This window comes from Bos mutus, chromosome 9 (assembly GCF_027580195.1).
Source record: "Bos mutus isolate GX-2022 chromosome 9, NWIPB_WYAK_1.1, whole genome shotgun sequence".
In the NCBI taxonomy this organism is placed as follows: Eukaryota; Metazoa; Chordata; class Mammalia; order Artiodactyla; family Bovidae; genus Bos; species Bos mutus.
The window spans coordinates 95,495,124-95,512,202 of record NC_091625.1 but is presented as its reverse complement, the minus strand read 5'-3'; the positions used below and the strand labels follow the sequence as shown (position 1 = coordinate 95,512,202).

Below are 17,079 nucleotides of genomic sequence, written 5' to 3'. Positions count from 1 at the left end.
GAATTTTTGTCTGATGCTCTGAAGTGCAAGGAGATCCAACCAGTCCATCCTAAAGGAGATCAGTCCTTGGTGTTCATTGGAAAGACTGATGCTGAAGCTGAAACTCCAATACTTTGGCCACCTGATGCGAAGAGCTGATTCATTTGAAAAGACCCTGATGCTGAGAAAGATTGAGGGCAGGAGAGGAAGGGGACGACAGAGAATGAAATGGTTGGATGGCATCACCGACTCAATTGACATGGGTTTGGGTGGACTCTGGGAGTTGGTGATGGACAGGGAGACCTGGCATGCTGCAGTCCATGGGGTCGCAAAGAGTTGGACACGACTGAGCGACTGAACTGAACTGAAGTGTTAAGAGCAGGCCAAGGGGAGCAGATTATTAGTCGCAATGCCTGGTGTTAATAAAAGCCATTGAATGCATGTTGATGTATTGCAGAAACCAACAGATTTGGGTTGCACAGGCACTCAGAGGTAAGGTGTAAAGGTAAGGCCGGGATCCTCTTCTGTCCCCGTGTCCTGAAGCTGTGTTTCATTCTTCACCACTTTATTTTGGCTTTCATGTCCTATAAATGTAACTTATTTGCTCAAGAAAGAATTCAAAGTATTTAGTCATAGTTTCCTTTTCACAGGGGATAGGTGAAGTAATGCATTTTCTGGGGAAAAAAAAAAAAAAAGACGTGCTGGCATGACCTGTGTTGAATTCTGTTGAAAACATGGAGTACTCAGAAGTGGTCCTCTCTGAATGTTCCCCTTTGGGATAAAAAAGAGTTAAGTTACAAAATTCTGTTTTTCTCTAAAATTAAAAGAGTCTTCAGATTTACTTGGCAACAGTATATACAAACTGGGCTATCCTCTGGAGAAGATGAGAACATTGATTTCTGTTCATGTTCTCAAGAAAAACAGAAGTTTTGTGACAAAGCGGTCACGTGACTAAACATTGTGGACCTACGTATCTTCACGGCAGTCTTCTTCCGGCCACAGTGTTCTACACGGCACACCTGACATGATGAGGGGACTAGCCCCAGTTGTCCTGAAAATCTGTAATATCTTGTCAGCTCTCAGTCTTGTACATGCTCACTATCTTCAGTTGAAAGGGATTAAAGTGAAGAGCTATACTGAAACTGGAGAGGAAGACCAGCGTCCTTTTTCGAAAATCTGAATTAGACATGGAAACAGCCCAAAGGTCCATCAACAGATGAATGGCTAAAGAAAACATGCCGCACACACAGTGGGAAGCTGCTCAGCCATCCTGCCATTTGTGACAGCGCTGATGAACCTGGAGATTGCTTCAAGTGAAATATGCCGGATTCAGAAGGACAGACACTGCATGCTTCCACTTACATGTGTGCGAAAGTCACTCAGTCGTGCCCGACTCTTGGCGACCCCCATGGACTATATGGTCCATGGGATGCTCCTGGCCAGAATCACTGGAGTGGATAGCCAGCCGTTCCCATCTCCAAGGGATCTTCCCAACCCAGAGATCGAACCCAGGTCTCCCACATTGCATACAGATTCTCTACCAGCTGAGCCACCAGGAAAGCAGGATTCCACATTATGAGGAATCTAAAATAGTCAAACACATAAAAGCAGCGAGTAGAATGGAGGTGGCCGGGGCTGCGGAAGACGGGCAGCTGTCGTTCAGTGGATGCGAAGCTTCGGTTATTCTCGTGGAAAGAGTTCTAGAGATCTACCGGACAACACAGCGCTCGTAGTTAACGATACAGGACCGTGTGCTTCAAAACTTGTTAAGAGAGGAAATCTCATGTTTGAGACCCCAGTTCCATTCCTGGGTCAGGAAGATCCGCTGGAGAAGGGATAGGCTACCCACTCAAGCATCCTCAGGCTTCTCTTGTAGCTCAGCTGGTAAAGAATCCTCCTGCAGTGTGGGAGACTTGGGTTTGATCCCTGAGTTGGGAAGGTCCCCTGGAGAAGGGAAAGGCTGCCCGGTCCCGAATTCTGGCCTGGAGAATCCAGGGACTATACAGCCCATGGGGTGGCAGAGAGTCCGACTCGACTTTCACTTTCACTTTAGTGTTCTTACCACAAACAAAAACCAAAACCACAAAGGGCCACAGGGAAGCTTTTGGAGGTAATGGACGTGTTTATCACCTTGATTGTGGTGATTGTATCATGGGTGTATACGCATGTCTCAAACTCATCAAATTGGATCAATTTAACATGTGCAACTTTCTTTTTGTATCAGTTAAATCTCAATAAAATTTCAGTATTCTTGCCAGGAGAATCCCATAAACAGAGGAGTCTGGTGGGCTACAGCCCACGGGGTTGCAAAGAGTTGGACATGACCGAGGGTCAGAGCACAAACCTCAATAAAACTGTTAAAAAAGGGGGAAAAAAAACTAAATTGTAGATGTTGTAAAGAAGAAAAGAATTTAGCTCTTACAGTTAATTGCTTTGTGAGAGTTAAATGATGAGATAATAACTGATTAGTTTAGAATGGAAGCAATTGTCTGCATTTTGTTTAAAGCCATGTGACTTCACATGATTTATATGAAATGATTTTAAAAATCTTCATTTCTCTTTCTTTCTAAAACTGATGCTCCTGGACTGAATTATTGCTGTTTTTATTTAAATTTTTCATTGTATGTATCAATACATGCGATTTTATTGTTTGCATGTGTTTTATTTTTGTATTTATTCTATGTATAACCTACGTAAAGTCTCAAACAAAACTTTGGACTTTTTCTGAGCCAGTTCATCTTCTCTTGTAGACCCATCACTTTGTTGGGTCGATCTGCTAGGAAATTCTCAAGTCACCTTTAGAAAATCAGCCTATACTTTTTCTCTTGTTTCCATTATGCTCACTTGGCAACTGGTGCTCTGTTGAGTACTTTGTAGACCTTCTGTTTTGCAGAGATCTGAATGGAAAAGACTAAGCGTAAATGATGAGTGGAGCTGGCTGTGGCCCACAGTCTAAAACATGCTCTGATGCAACACAAATGTTTGAGTTACTTTTTTAGGAGTGAATTTGAAAATTTTAGTCAGCTGTACTGAGGCCTTTCATCAATTCTTCAGCCTCATTTTCGTCTCATTCCAATCACATGTATGTAAGACATTTTCACCTGTCTCATATAATTTGTATTTTTTGTTGTATCTCTCATCCTTTCTTTTTTCCCCCTCCCTCTGATACATATTGGATGTTTTCCACTGAGTTGTCTTAGATAGCGTATTGAAAAGCAGAGATATTACTTTGCCAACAAAGGTCCGTCTAGTCAAGGCTATGGTTTTTCCAGTGGTCATGGATGGATGTGAGAGTTGGACTGTGAAGAAAGCTGAGCGTCAAAGAATTGATGCTTTTGAACTGTGGTGTTGAAGACTCTTGAGAGTCCCTGGGACTGCAAGGAGATCCAACCAGTCCATTCTGAAGGAGATCAGTCCTGGGTGTTCAATGGAAGGAATGATGCTAAAGCTGAAACTCCAATACTTTGGCCACCTCATGCGAAGAGTTGACTCATTGGAAAAGACTCTGATGCTGACAGGGATTAGGGGCAGGAGGAAAAGGGGACGACAGAGGATGAGATGGCTGGATGGCATCACCGACTCGATGGACATGAGTTTGGATAAACTCCGGGAGTTGGTGATGGACAGGGAGGCCTGGTGTGCTGCGATTTATGGGGTTGCAAAGAGTCGGACACGACTGAGCAACTGAGCTGAACTGAACTGAACTGTCTTCCAGTTTACGAATCCCCTTCTTCTTCTGGGTTTAATCTAACATTAAAACCATCTATACATCATGTGAAATGCCAAGCTGGATGAATCACAAGCTGGAATCAAGATTCCCGGGAGAAATATCAACTGCCTCAGATATGCAGATGATGCCATACTAATGCAGAAAGTGAAGAGAAACTAAAGAGCCTCTTGATGAGGGTGAAAGAGGAGTGAAAAATCTGGTTTAAAACTCAACATTAAAAAAAGAATAAGATCATAGCACCCAGTCCCATCACTGCACGGCAAATAGAAGGGGAAAAAATGGAAGCAGTGACAGATTTTATTTTCTTGGACTCGAAAATCACTGCAGATGGTGACTGCAGCCATGAAATTAAAACACACTTGCTCCTTGGAAGGAAAGCTATGACCAATTTAGACAGTGCTGGGGACCAGCCCCGGCTGATCCAGGGTATTCGAAGGAGAGACGGCATAGGCGAGGATCAGGATACAATAGCTTCAATTAGATATTAATTAAAGATATAAAGAGTAATAGAATAAGGATAGCTCAGTAGGAAAATTCAGTGGAGAAAAGAGGCTGAGTAGCTTGGTTTACGCGGGAGACCAATAAAACTTCAAGACAAGAAGTTTGCACCACTTACGTGAGGCATGGCGTCCTTCCGTTCTCCCAAAGGAGAGGAGACACTGAGGCCTCCCGGTCGGATCTTAGAAGCCCAGGCATAATTAGTAAGCATGGTGGGTTCCAGCGCTCCAGATGGAGACTCAGCCAGAGTGAGAGAGAGAGAGCGACATGGGGAGACCAGTATTTCGAGAAACTGATCCCAATTCTTTATTTTCCATGGTCTACTTTTTATACACTGAGATGTTATGCAAAAGTCACGCTGGGGTCAGCAGTCCTGACTTTTATCAAAGTCAGGTGCTTCATACAAATGTATACAGAGGTCTTAGGGTGTTACATCATCTTCTGGCCAGGGGGCCTGCTGACAATTTACGACCCTCTCCTTGTGACAGCGGTCAGTCAATCAGGACACTTATTTCTCCAGGGCTGATTATTCTCAAAACAGACGCCACCCAAATATAGTTACATTCCTACAGGGTGAGGGTGTAGTGGGTTTTAGTTAAGGAAAGAATTTACTTAGCCTAAGGTCTAACGTGATTAATATCAAAGGTTAATACTTATTCCTTCTATATATTCATTAATGTGTGTAAGGGCAGGGGATGTGGAGACTTAGCAACAAACATTGGCTCAACAAATGAAAAACCCTTCACCAATACAATTTCTAATCAGCCCATTATACTTATACTAATAGTTTTCTAACTTTTCTAAGGAACCTGTTTTTAGAAGGTTTAAAGCATCTCGTGCCTCTCACGGTTGGGAGGCTGTGAGCAATGACATGTGGCCGGACGAGCCTGTCAGGCAGGCTAGAGAACCTTCAGAGGAGTTTGTAGGTTAAAACACTCTTGTCACACCCAAGAGTTTTTATTGACTGGAGCTCTAGGTTAACTCCTTCTCCGAAAGAGGTGGTGGGGGACAGCCCCCCGTAAAGTCAGAGGTGTAGGTAAGAGCACAAAGTAGTAAAGTAGGCAGGCTCTGGTTATGGGGGTAGACGCTCGAGGATTTCCAGGGGGACTCCTGAGGCTCGATCCCGCCTTTGCGTATGTCGAGCCTCCTTCCTCATGACCTTTGCCATGGGCGGAGTACCTCACTCTGGCCCCCAACAAGACAGCATATTATAAAACAAAGAGATCACTTTGCCACCAAAGGTCCCTATAGTCAAAGCTATAGTGTTTTCAGTAGTCATGTATGGATGTGAGAGTTGGACCATAATTCTTCTGAGAGTAGAAGAATTTTTGCTTTTGAACTGTGGTGCTGGAGAAGACACTTGAGATTCCCTTGGACTGCGAGGAGATCAAACCAGTCTGCAAGGAGGTCAAACCAGTCCATCCTAAAGGAAATCAGTCCTGAATATTCATTGGAAGGACTGATGCTGAAGCTGAAGCTCCAGTGCTTTGGCCACCTGATGCTAAGAGCCAACTCATGGAAAAGACCTTGACGCTGGGAAAGATTGGAGGCAAAAGGAGAAAGGGGTAGCAAAGGATGAGATGGTTAGATAGCATCACTGATTCAATGGACATGAATTTGAGCAAACTCCAGGACATCGTAAAGGACAGAGGAGCCTGACATGCTGCAGTCCATGGGGTCACAAAGAATCGGACACAACTTAGCAACTAAACAATAGTTGAGCTCTTAATTTCAGCTCTTATATTTCAGTTCTAGAATATCCATTTGAGTTGAGCTCTTAATTTCAGCTCTTATATTTCAGTTCTAGAATATCCATTTGATTTTTAAAATAGATTCTACTTCTCTGGTGAAATTTTTTATCCTGTCATCTATTTACTGAACTTACTATTCACAATTATCTTAACTTTCATATCTGATAGCCCAAATATCTGGATCTCCTGTGGGCCTTTTTCTATATTTTTTTTAAAAGCTATTTGGACTTCTTTCCTAGTATGCCTGGTAATAGTTATTGAATGCCAGGCAATGTATATGGAGAATTACAGGTGCTCTGGGTGATGTCTTTCTCCGGAGAGATATTTTTGCTTCTGGAAAGCAGCTAGAATATGGGCAGGTCATCTAAATCCTGTCTTGGATTGAGCTGACTAGAATCTGGTTTCAGTTCTCAGGAGGGTTGGTCTATTCATGATTCACTCATATCCTAATATAGTAGTTCAGGCATCCCAGCCAAAAGCCTGGATAAGCCCTTGACCTCCAGTTTTTATCTCCATGGCACCCTGAGACCGCTGACAGCTCTGCACACCTCCTCAGTCTTGCGGGCACTGCTGTGTGCGTGTGTACTAAGTTGCTTCAGAAGTGTCCGACTCTTTGCGACCTTATGGACTGCAGCCCACCAGGTTCCTCTGTCCATGGGATTCTCCAGGCAAGAATACTGGAGTGGGTTGCCATGCCCTCCTCCGGGGGATCTTCCTGACCCAGGGATCGAACCTGCATCTCTTATGTCTCCTGCATTGGCAGGCGGTTTCTTTACAACTAGCATTGCCTTGGAAGGCTGGGCACTGCTTACAAATCAGTAAATGACAGGGAAAAAGCATGGTAAATATCAGACACACTTCTCTGTGCATCCCTGTTTGCTGGGTTCCTGGCCCCGCAAGTGCTACATGCCTTGATGACCCTGGATTCTAATTTTTAACTCTCCAGTGTTTGAGACTGTCACAAGGTCACTTCTCATTTACTTTGCCACTTTCTCCTTGGATTTTCAGACTTTGAAAAATTGATTATAAATTAGCAATTTCATTAGAAGAAGAGTGGTGTATGATGCCAGACTCATCAGTACGTTTTCTTTCTCTCCAGGATTTTAGACCCTCAGGTCCTGCTACTTTGGCAGCTCCCAATGCCTTTGAACAGATACTTTCAATATTTTAGTCAGCAATCTAGTGATAACTGATGGAAAGTTTTGTCTGTTACAAGTCAGTTAATCAAAATGAGAATCTTGTCCTCATTCATTCATATTATGTACTTACTATGAGACTTTACTTCCATTAAGGATATAAAGATGATAAACAAAATCTTCGCCTACTAAGAACTACCATCTACTTCAAACCAGAAAACAGATAATAACGATACAGTGGGAATAAGTAAATATTATAGAATAGAAGTTAATTAAGTACATAGCGTACAATGACAGCATAGAGAGAGAGTGTGTGGTTCTAAGACTTGGGTGGGAGAGTGATTCATGAAAGAGTTGGTGCTGGAATTGAGCTTTGAATGAGAATTAGGGCATTAAGCACCGAAGAATTGATGCTTTTGAACTGTGGTGTTGGAGAAGACTCTTGAGAGTCCCTTGGACTGCAAGGAGATACAACCAGTCCATCCTAAGGGAGATCAGTCCTGGGTGTTCATTGGTAGGACTGATGTTGAAGCTGAAACTCCAGTACTTTGGCCACCTGATGCGAAAAGCTGACTCATTGGAAAAGACCCTGATGTTGGGAAAGATTGAGGGCAGGAGGAGAAAGGGACAACAGAGAATGGGATGGTTGGATGGCATCACCGACTCAATAAACTTGAGTTTATTTGGTAAACTCTGGGAGTTGGTGATGGACAGGGAGCCCTGGCTTGCTGCAGTTCATGGGGTCACAAAGAGTTGGACATGACTGAGTGAACTGAGATAAAGGGGGTGACTGTGAGGTTCTGCTACAAATTATAACTGGAATGAATTTGAGAATCACCTGAGTTCTCTGCATAGCTGGTCTGTCTGTCTTCTTGGTTGAAATGCTCATTTTCACCTCTGTGTGAACATCCCATTACTGGAGAATTACAGAACTATGCTTTTGGTCAATGATGGATTAATCTGTTTTTGCAATGCCTGTGCTGGGTTAAGAACATACACACTTCTACAAATACTCAGGGCAACTGAAGATGTAAACCTGGGCCTTGACCCCTGACCTTCTTCTACCTGAATTACTCCATCTTTTAGGTTCCCATTTCCGTCAATGATTCTACATTTCTGATTTCTCAGGTTGGAAAGCTTTGAGTCATCTTTCATTTGCCTTCATTCTCAAAATCTATTGTTTTACAAAGATTTCTTTACATAAGTTTCTCTGATTTCTCCTCTTGGGCTCCAGTCATCACTCTTGGGTAAATGAATATGCTATCTTTCTTCAAAGTTTCTCTGACTCCAGTTTCTCCAGTCTATTTGTATACTCTTTACAGATTAATCTCCCAAACTAGAGCTCTCATTATGCTATTTTTCTGACTCCAAACTTGTATTGGCTCCTTATTGCCCCTCATATAAACTCTACTCCTTTGTTGACTATTGAGGAAGCACCATAGTCGGGTTAATTCTATTTACCTAACCTTTTCTCTATTATTCGTAAACCTGGAATTTCTGTTCTAAGCTGGGAAAACCAAAATATGGTTACTTAAACAGACTTTAGATAATCTATACTAAGCATCCAGCCCAAGAGGCAAAACAAAAAAATAGAACAAACCCTGATTTGCGTTGTTTTTTCATTTTCCTCCAAGTGGAAGCCTTAATGATTTGAAAGAACATCTTCATTAGATGCAGTTTCTGTCTAGAGCTAGGGATTTCTGATGGCTTCCTGCATTTCCTTTTTGTGGCTTCCTTTTGTGATTAGATAGTGATGTAACTACAGATATGATTCTTTGCCTTTCTTCTATTTGCTTCTAAGAGTTAATTTCTTTGATAAGTGTATGCTGGGTTTTGGTAAAAGAATAGATTTAGGTTTCATATTTATTTCTAAGAGTTTGTGTGTATAAGTGTCCACTGAAGGTTGTCAGATTGAAAACTGGAAGGTACTATCCTTTTCAAGACCCCTAACAAGAGGTGTTTGAAAAGAAACAGAAAACTCCCTCCTTTCTACCTCTCTTGATAAATGTTCTAACTATTGTGTATCCTGTGTGTGTGTTAGTCACTCAGTTGACTCTTTGCAACCCCATGGACTGTAGCCCACCAGGCTCCTCTGTCCAGGGGACTTCCCAAGCAAGAATACTGGAGTGGGTAGCCATTCCCTTCTCCAGGGAATCTTCCTGACCCAGGGATCAAACCCAGATTTCCTGCATTGCAGGTGGATTCTTTACCATCTGAGTCACCTGGGAAGCTGTTGTGGATTCTAACAACTTGTATTATGTTGTTGCAATGGTTGGAGCAGAGAAAAACTTGGAGGAGATTGCAACGTAAGTTCAGATTTCCACCTATGTGAAAAGTCAGACTGCCTGGTTTCATTATGTAAATAAGCAAAATGATATGTTATTTCCAGTATTCTATGAGTCAGATTTAACTATATTTTTTATTCTATTATGTACCCCAGGGATGCCAAGTCTACTCAACAGACTTTTAGGGAATGGGAGTCCTGGGAGCATGAAGACCCCAAACCAGTTCCCTTGTCATCTCCGTGAATGTTGCCTGCTGAGTCACTGTCCCTGCCTCCCTCATGCCTTCCTCACAGCCCATCCAACTCCTGCCCCTTCTTGAAGACCAATTTTGATCCAGCTTTTCCATGAAATCTTCTCAACCCTTTCCCTGACTAATGACTAACTGCATGTGTTCAGTCATGTCTGACTCTTTGCGATCCCATGAAATTCCCCAGGCACGAATACTAGAACGTGTAGATGTTTCCTCCTCAGGGGATCTCCCCCACCCAGGGATCAAACCTGCAGTCTCCTGCATTGCAGGCAGATTCTGTACCATCTGAGCCTCCAGGGACGCCCTAAAGCACAGGGTATTATTTCACTTCGCCAGCCACTTAGAGTAAGGTGCGGCCACGTAACTCACTCTGGTTGATGAGATGTGAGCGGACTAGACACGTAGCATTTCTGGGTGGAAGCAGTAAGAGGCTTCTCCCTCTAGCACTACCATCAGCAACTGGAGATGGCAGCATTCTTAGCCTAGGCCAATGAGTGACTGTTGCAAGTGGTGCCCCCTGCTGGCCTTTATACATGGAATCTGAGCTAGAAATGAATGTTTGTTTAAGCCCCCTAGGGATTCCCTTGTGGCTCAGCTCATAAAGAATCTGCCTGCAATGCAGGAGACCTGGGTTTGATCCCTGGGTTGGGAAGATGCCCTGGAGAAGGGAAAGGCTATCCACTCCAGTATTCTGGCCTGGAGAATTCAGTCCATGGGGTCACAAAGAGTCGGACACTTTGACTTTCACACTTTAAGCCCCTAAGGTTGTTGGGTCTTTTGCATCTGCAGCATAACGTAGAGCCTACCCTGACTGATCCAGGTTACTTCCCATCCCTCACTGTGCAGGAACTAAAATTTCTATACTTTGAAATTGAATGCTGAGAGGGCCAAAGGAATAACTTACTTACTTCTACTGTAGATTGATTTCTTCTTGTTAGGCATTCAGATTTTCTTTGGAGGTTCTGGAATTACTAATGGCTAATAAGCTTGAATGTCATGGAATGACAGGATTCTGGGTAAACCTTCCTTTCTTCTAAATGAAGGCCCTGGAGGAATCATTGTTCCAAGAGACTCCCTCTTATATGGCTAATAATTAATGTCAGGGATCTTAGTTAAAGGAAAGACTGGTGCAAGGAAAGTTTGTGAGATCACTGCACTATAAATTTCCCCAAAGCTTATCATCAGCGTAGATCACAGGGGAAAGATCCACAAATATTTGTATAGGTGGTTAGAAAACACAGACTGGTCTCATGAGCTGTGATGTTTCTCTGGACTTGGACACATTTTTGGCTCCGGTTGTCATGGCGCCCCTCCAGGACCTAACTCTCAGTTGATCAGCTTTCCCTGGATACCAGATGCTTCAGCTCCAGTCCAGGCCCTCCGGGGAACAGACCCTGGTGCTTCCTGTGGAGTCACAGCTGCCCTTTCATTCGGAGAGATTAGGACTTGCTGGTGAATTTGGTAGCTGAATTGCTTAATTTCCTTTTTGGAAAGGCTGGGTAAATCTCTTCTTTGGGTTAAGTTATAGCTCCCCTGAGTCTCAATTAATGCCCTTGGCTTTCTGACATGTTTCGTGGTTGAGTCCTGTCCTAGGAGCTACTGGGTTAGTACCCAGGCTGTTATATCCATCATTGCTATAAAAATGCTGCCGTCTATGAAGGTGTCACAGGAACACGTTGCTGTGGTGAGTGTTCCACATGCTAGGAAACTCTACTCTGTTGTCACTTCTGACAGTGTGATCCCCTCCAAGGGATGTGCTCATTCCCACTGTTAAAGCCATGGTTGAGATCTCAGTCTCATCAAGCCCGGACAATCGTTCAAGCTCCTTGGCCACTCGTCTTGCCGCCACTGGGTTCTTTCCTCTTTCTTCTCTGGAAGCTCACACAGACTGTGCCAGACAGAGCTCCTTTAGACAGGATACCTACCTTTAGAAGGTGGGACATTCAAAATCTAAGGGCCGAAAACCAGCTATGTCTCAGGATTAACTGGAACACAGAGACTTAGAAGCTACCAAGAATCTCTCTTGCTCCTTTCTGCTCATCATGCATCATTCTTCTCTGCTCAGCGAGCCAGGGTACCAGCATCCACATTGTAGGAACTGTGGCCACTCAGCACCAAGAGTCTACATCTAAGAGCTGTTACGCCAGGAGAAGGGTGGGTCATAGAAAACATTATTGCCCATGGAAATCCTGTGGATGGAAATGCATGGTAGGAAAAGCTTCCCAGTGGAAGGGGGCTGCTTGTTTGACAAACAACGGGTGCCTTTAACCTGAAGGAAGGATCTTCCTTCAGCGCCTCCCACACCTGCCACATGTGAGTCACCAGCCCTCATGCCTATTTGCATCTCTGAGTTTTACAGATATTGTTGGTTCACCATCTTGAAACACCTCTGCTCTATGGAAGCTGTCTTCCTTTTTGCCTACAAAACTCACTTTCTCTGCACAGATATTTTCAATGAATCCTACTCTACCCAGACACCCTTTCCACTCTTGCTTGCTGTGGGGTTGGTTGGGCAGATTAATAAGTGGATCAAATCTAAGTGTCCGCTGTGGCCTCACATTTGCTGGTGATCTCTGTGCAAAGGAATGGAAGCCCCAGGAGGACCCAAGGGGGTTCAGGTGCCTAAAATCTCTACTCTGCAGAGTTGATTTTGGTTTAAAAACCACCCCCTTTGTGTTCTAACAAACAGAACCGGACCAAACTTATCCATAACCACTCACATGAAGTCCACATGGCCCAAGCAGACTTTACCAGCGTGGTGGGTGCAGAGACCGAAGGGGTGGGGCTGCCTCTCAGCAACACACACGACTCAGAAGGCAAAGAATTCTCTGGTGCTAACCAGCCTCTGTGGCTCCACCATCGACCCTGGCCCGGCAAGCATCTTGTTGGTGCTTTTCTACTGCTCTTCCCTCTTGCCGTCTTCACTCATCTCTTCCCCTTCTCGGAAGCAAAACTGATCAGTTGTCCCTTTTCAGGCCATCTTGCTGCTCTCCAGGTGAAACTGAAGCTGAGGACAGAAGCTGTATCCAGGTTACTTGGGGAAGTAGTGGCTGGCTGCCCAGTGCTCAGCTTCTGGGAGCTGCTTTCTGCTCAGGTGCTAATTCCTGGTCTAATAGGCTGTGGCCGGGAAGCAGAGCTGATCTTTTGTATAAAACCAGAGCATGGAGGACTTCCTGGTGGTGGTCCAGTGGTTACGAATCCACCTGGCACTGCAGGGGACATGGGTTCGATCCCTAGTCTGGGGCTATTCCACATGCCACGGGGCAATGAAGCCCTAGTGCCAAAACTATTGAGCCTGTGTACTGCAACTACTTAGCTCACACAGCTAGAGCCAGTGCTCTGCAACAAGAGAAGCCACCACAATGAGAACCCCGTGCACCGCAAAGAGGAGTACCCCCCACTGGCTACAGCCAGATAAAGCCCGTGTGCAGCAACAAAGACCCAATGCAGCAAAAAGAAAGCAAGCAAGCAAGCAAGCAAAAAAACCCACAGAGCACGGGGCACTGCTGCTTATTCAGTGCAGGGCAGGTGGGGACCATGCTTCCAGAACAGAGCTACTCCTGGAGAGGGGGGTGGACTCCTCCCACAGTGGGCAGGTGACTCAGGTCAGAGGATGGATGAAGGAAGCAGCAGGTGGACAGGGATGAGTATTTAATTTTTGTTTTCTTTACTTGCAGACAACCTTGAGGGATGTTCCCCAGCGAGATACAGGGTCTTCACAACACAGCAGAGCTAAGTATCAATTTTTGGAGAGGGATTATGGTGACTCTCCCAGGGGAGGAGTCCCAGGCTGAGCCAGATGGGCCAGGGAGAGGGTGGGCCAGGGTAGGAGGCTAAGAGAGCTGACCCACGGACCCAATGCACAGATGGATTGGAGGAGCTGCGGAACAGGGTCAATAGAAGAGCTTCAGGTGCAAGCCCAGGAGGATATGGAAAGAAAAGGGGGTTAGAACTGAGGAGACAGACAGCGCTGATGAATGCCAGCAGCTTGGCTTAGGGAGGCTGGGTAAGGTGACAAGCATGGCAGCGGAAGAAAGGGCCCAGGCGATTCTGTCTATAGGGGCAAGTGGAATGACGGTCAAGGCCAAGGTTCTCTCGGAAGGTCAAAGGGCGGGAACCAGGCTGGAGCCCAGCCAGGAAAAGACCCTCCTCCTGTCCTCAAAAGACCTTGAAAACCGAGAGAAAATGCAGGACTGGAGGGGATAGGAGGGAGAGAACTAGGAACCCAGGACCCAAGATGAGTGCTCCCTAGGTGTCTGCTCAGAAAGCACCATGGAGGTGGGGCAGGGATTGCAAGGGGCTTGTTTTGCACTCAGCACAGTGCCTGGCACGTGGTAGGTGCTCAGTGCACCTCTGCTGATCCTTGCGTGAGTGTGTATCACGCGACTGGTGCCACTGTCAACGGCGTCTGGGGTAAGCTCTAATAATACACTTCTTTTCAGGAAAAGTTCTGAGCACATTAGCAAGTTTCAAGCCCAGAAATCTTGATGCATTGAAACCCGGCTAACTTTCCTTTAAGCCAATTTTTGCCATACTTGTTTGGGTAGAGCGTCCCCCAACTTAACTCCCGTGACATCTGTTAACCCTGGAAGGAGCCCAGCTTCCTTGGAGGGACCAAGGAACCCAGGAAGGAGCTGGCATCTGAACCAGGATCTGAGCTGTGGACGCCAGCAGTGTTCACGGCACAGCCCTTACCTGGAGATCTCACAGCCCTTTCTCTTTGGAGGCTTATCACACGGGCCCCCTGAAGCCAAAGAACATTTTCTGTCAATTTTAAATGTGATTTCTTTCTTCCTTCTTTCTTACACCCTCTTTCTCCTCCCTCCCTTTCTCTTTTTGTTTCCTTAAAAAGGGGGATTTGTGTTTCTTTTCCCAGTAATGTGGAGACCACGAGAGAAACATCATTCCTCCTGACCTTCTGACCCTGGGTGTACCTTCATTCATTCATTCAGTACTGAGAGTACCATTGACCGAGATCGGGAAACAGTGCTCTCAAATCTTAGATGAGTAACTTCAACCTAGCAATAATTGAGTAATAATAATAAAAGAACAGTGAGACAATCTAATTACACTCCAAAATAGAAAGTCTACACCAGTGACTTTTAAATACTTGATTGTTTAACATCACTAGGGAAATTTAAAAAAATACATATTCCTGAGTTTCCATGCCTGAATCAGAACCTCTGATGTTTAAGTTTTAAAATTCTTAAAAGTTTCCCAGGAAATACAGAGCTTGCCTGGCCTGGGACTGTGAATTAGTGTTTGCAAAATACTGTAGATGACAGGCAAACTCTTTGATGTCAAGGATGGAGCAACATCTGGCTGGCTGGGTTATCACACAGGTCCCATTTGCTAATGAGGAAGGAGTCAGAGAGGAACCAGGCCCTGGGGACCAGACAGCCATCTGCAGCACAGACACCTGTTCACGTGCCCTGCAAGTCGATACCCACACGCTGCGTTTCTGCTCTAAATGCCTCGAAAGCGTGCAGGTGACCTGTTACACTTCTGGTTGGTGCCAGGGTTTCCATGATGCTTCAGTCTCCATGCTTGCCTGTTAAAGTTCCATCTGTTTACTGTTTTACCCACACTCACTGTGTGGGACAATGATAGTGAAGACTTTCCTCAAAGCCGTGACAGATGACTGAAAATTATTTGAAAAATAACTCAATCAATACTTACCTGGCAAGGGAGATACCATGATCACGAAGGTGGTTTTCCCAGGGCAAGGCTTTAAACTTAAAAGCTTCTGCACAACAAAGGAAACTATAAGCAAGGTGAAAAGACAGCCTTCAGAATGGGAGAAAATAATAGCAAATGAAGCAACTGACAAACAACTAATCTCAAAAATATACAAGCAACTCCTACAGCTCAATTCCAGAAAAATAAATGACCCAATCAAAAAATGGGCCAAAGAACTAAATAGACATTTCTCCAAAGAAGACATATAGATGGCTGACAAACACATGAAAAGATGCTCAACATCACTCATTATCAGAGAAATGCAAATCAAAACCACTATGAGGTACCACTGCACACCAGTCAGAATGGCTGCGATCCAAAAGTCTACAAGCAATAAATGCTGGAGAGGGTATGGAGAAAAGGGAACCCTCTTACACTGTTGGGAATGCAAACTAGTACAGCCACTATGGAGAAGAGTGTGGAGATTCCTTAAAAAACTGGAAATAGAACTGCCTTATGATCCAGCAATCCCACTGCTGGGCATACACACTGAGGAAACCAGAAGGGAAAGAGACACGTGTACCCCAGTGTTCATCGCAGCACTGTTTATAATAGCCAGGACACGGAAGCAACCTAGATGTCCATCAGCAGATGAATGGATAAGAAAGCTATGGTACATATACACAATGGAGTATTACTCAGCCATTAAAAAGAATAGATTTGAATCAGTTCTAATGAGGTGGGTGAAACTGGAGCCTATTATACAGAGTGAAGTAAGCCAGAAAGCAAAACACCAATACAGTATACTAATGCATATATATGGAATTTAGAAAGATGGTAACAATAACCCTGTATTCGAGACAACAAAAGAGACACTGATGTATAGAACAGTCTTTTGGACTCTGTGGGAGAGGGACAGGGTGGGATCATTTGGGAGAATGGCATTGAAACATGTATAATATCATATATGAAACGAGTCGCCAGTCCAGGTTCAATGCACGATACTGGATGCTTGAAGCTGGTGCACTGGGATGACTCAGAGGGATGGTATAGGGAGGGAGGAGGGAAGAGGGTTCTGGATGGGGAACACGTGTATACCTGTGGTGGAGTCATGTTGATATATGGCAAAACCAATACAATATTGTAAAGTTAAAAAATAAAATAAATAAAAAAAGAAAAATAACTCGGTCATAATAACAACAATAGTCCTACTTCGAACCTTATGTTCCCTGAGCGTGCTTTCTACCCCCAGAGAGCTTTCAAAGCTTCTGTGATTGCTTTGGGGCCAGCTTTTATCATGAGAGCATCTTCATAACTGACACTTCATCTGAAGCCCCATTTGCTTCTTTACACATTGAGTCACACGTAGAGATCCTCCGGGCTTCCGTGGCAGCTCAGCTGGTAAAGAATCCACCTGCAATGTGGGAGACCCCAGTTTGATTCCTGGGTCGAGAAGATCCCCTGCAGAAAAGATAGGCTAACCACTCCAGTATTCTTGGGCTTCCCTGGTGGCTCAGACAGTAAAGAATCTGCCTGCAATGTGGGAGACCTGGGTTTGATCCCTGGCTTGGGAAGATCCCCTGGAGGAGGTCATGGCAACCACTCCAGTATTCTTGCCTGGAGAATCCCCATGGACAGAGGAGCCTGGCAGGCTACAGTCCATGGGGTCGCAAAGAGCTGGGCATGACTGACAGACTAAGCACAGCACACAGAGATCCTCCAGCCAGAGCAGCTGGCTCCAAATGACTCCTTTAGGGTGACTACACAAAGG

General features: G+C 44.8%; 1 pseudogene; it reads right to left on the bottom strand.

The window, feature by feature from the left end:
• Positions 1 to 15,327, bottom strand: part of LOC102282846 (cytosolic arginine sensor for mTORC1 subunit 2-like) — a 96,792-nt pseudogene extending 81,465 nt beyond the window's left edge.
• Between the last annotated feature and the right edge of the window lie 1,752 nt (positions 15,328 to 17,079).